We start from the raw sequence: 2,912 nt of genomic DNA, 5'->3' as shown, positions 1-2,912 counted from the left end.
CTATCTATCTATCTATCTATCTATCTATCTATCTATCTATCTATCTACATATAATTGTTCCCCTCCCACTACCCTAATACTGACAAAGGACTCATGAGTAACAAATATCATCTTTCCATGCAGGAATGTAAACAGTTCAACTTTAATGAGTCTCTTATGATTTCTCTTTCCTGTTCACCTCTTCATGTTTCACTTGAGTCTTGTATTTGAAAGTCACATTTTCTATTCAGCTCTGCTCTTTTCATCAAGAATGCTTGAAAGTCCTCTATTTCACTGAATGACCATTTTTTAACCCTGAAGGATTATGCTCAGTTTTGCTGGGTAGGTGATTCTTGGCTGTTATCCTATCTCCTTTGCCCTCTGGAATATTATATTCCATGCCCTCTGGTCCCTTAATATAGAAGCTGCTAATTCTTGTGTTATCCTGATTGTGTTTCCACAATACTTGAATTATTTCTTTCTGGCTGCTTGCAATATTTTCTCTTTGACCTGGGAACTCTGGAATTTGGCTAAAATATTCCTAGGACTTTTCCTTTGGCTATCTCTTTCAGGAGGTGATTGGTGGGTTCTTTCCATTTCTATTTTGCCCTCTGGTTCTAAAATATCAGGACAGTTTTCCTTGATAATTTCTTGAAAGATGATGTCTAGGCTCTTTTGTTTATCATGGCATTCAGATAGTCCAATAATTTGTAAATTTTCTCTCCTGGACCTATTTTCCAGGTCAGTTGTTTTTCCAATGAGATATTTCACATCATTTTCTATTTTTTTCATTCTTTTGGATTTGTTTTAAATTGTCTTGATTTCTCATAAAGTCACTAGCTTCCATTTGCTCCATTCTAATTTTTAAGGAAGTATTTTCTTTTTATTAATGATAGTTTTTATTTTTTTTTGTTTTCAACATTTACTTCCACAACATTTTGAGTTCCAAATTTTCACCTCATTTTGCTCCTCCCCCTACCCGAAGATGGCATGCATTCTGAATACCTCTTTCCCTAGTCTGCCTTCCCTTCTATCTCTCCCCCCCTTCTCTGATCCCCTTCCCCTTCAATTTTCTTGTAGGGCAAGATGGATTTCTGTACCCCATTTCCTGTTTTTCTTATTAAGAAAGTATTTTCTTCAGTAAACTTTTGGACTTCCTTTTCCATTTGGCCAATTTTTCTTTTTAGGGCATTCTCCTCATTGGCTTTTTGGACCTCTTTTGCCATTTGGGTTAGGCTATTTTTAAAGGTGTTATTTTCTTCAATATTTTTTGGGTCTCCTTTAGCAAGCTGTTGACTTGTTTTTCATGATTTTCTTGCACCACTCTTAGTTTTTCCTCTACTTCTCTTACTTGCTTCTCAAAATCCTTTTTGAGCTCTTTCATGGCCTGAGATTGATTCATATTTTTCTTGGAAGTTTTAGATATAGGATCTTTGACTTTGTTTTCTTCTTCTGGTTGTATGTTTTGATCTTCTTTGTCACCAAAGTAAGATAATATAGTCTGACTCTTTTTGTGCTGCTTGCTCAAGATCCCAACCAATTACTTGAGTTATAAACTCTTTGTTAAGGTAGGGGTCTGTTTCCAGTGTGGAGAATGTATTGTCCCAAGCTTTGGGAGTTTTGTGCAGCTCTTTTCAGAAATACTTCTAGGGACTTGTAAATTTTCAGTTCTTCCAAGGTGCTATGATCAAGGGAGAGGTGTTTACTCCTTTTCTGGCCTGTGCTCTGGTCTATGAGTGACCACAAGCACTCTTTTCTGTTTTGGAACTGTGAGGAAGATTCTCTCTCCACAGCTACTACAAGCTCCACTAAGCCAGCGCTTCTCCTCGACCACCACCCAGAACTGTGAACCAGATCCAAGCATGGGCAAAGCAAGAGAATCATGCACCAGCAGAGAAATCTCTGCAATCCCCCTCTGATCAGCCACTCAATTCCTCCTCAGTCTGTGGGCCATAAGCTCTGGAAGCAGCTGCCACCCTGGAGACGGGCTCAGGGACTGGGGCTGAGACCGCGCGCTTCTCTCTCACCGCAGACACAAACTTTTTCCACTGACCTTCTAAGTTGTCTTTAGAGTTCATGGGTTGAGAAGTCTGGAAACTGCCACAGCTGCCTGCAGTTCAGTTCTCTGAGGCCTGCTTCACGATCACTGAGGCCTGCCTTGCCTGCACGCCCACACTGAACTGCACTCCTCTCCCTGCTTGGCACGATATGCCTTTCTGATCAAAACCATCCAGGTTGTCTTGGGCTGGAAATTTGTTTCACTGTCTTTTTGTGGGTTCTGCTGCTTTAGAATTTCTTTAGAGTCATTTTTATAGGTATTTGGAGGGGTTTGGGAAGAGCTCAAGCAAGTCACTGCTTTACTCTGCCATCTTGGCTCTGCCCACCCTACTTAAACCCTTTCACCCAGTGATACCACTGCTTGGTCTATTTATGAAGATAATTAGGGGAAGAGGAAAAGAACCTATATTTTCTAAAATGTTTATAGCAGCTCTCTTTGTGGTGTTAAAGAACTGAAAATTACAGGGATGCCCATCAATTAGGGAATGGCTGAACAAGTTGTGGTATATAATTGTGATGGAATACTACTATGCTATAAGAAATGATAAGCCCAATGATTTTAGAAAAAAAAAACATGGAAAGACTTACACAAAATAATGAAGAACAAAATGACAGAGCCAAAAGAATATTGTATATGGTAACAGCAATATTGTTTTAAGAACTACTTTGAGTTAATAAGTTATTTTGACTATTGTAAGTACCCAAATTAAGTATAAAGGATATATGAAGAAAGAAATTATCTGCATCCAGAGAAAGAATTGATAAATGAAAGTAAGTATGGAGTAATTTTAAATATGTATTCCTATTTGTGTCTAATGGTAGCCATCTCTAAGGTGTGGGAAGGTGGGGGGAGGGAAGAAAAAGAAAAGAGATTG

The sequence above is a fragment of the Vombatus ursinus genome, unplaced genomic scaffold (assembly GCF_900497805.2).
Source record: "Vombatus ursinus unplaced genomic scaffold, bare-nosed wombat genome assembly UNPS02014807.1, whole genome shotgun sequence".
NCBI lineage: Eukaryota > Metazoa > Chordata > Mammalia > Diprotodontia > Vombatidae > Vombatus > Vombatus ursinus.
Note: the sequence above shows the minus strand (reverse complement) of the source record.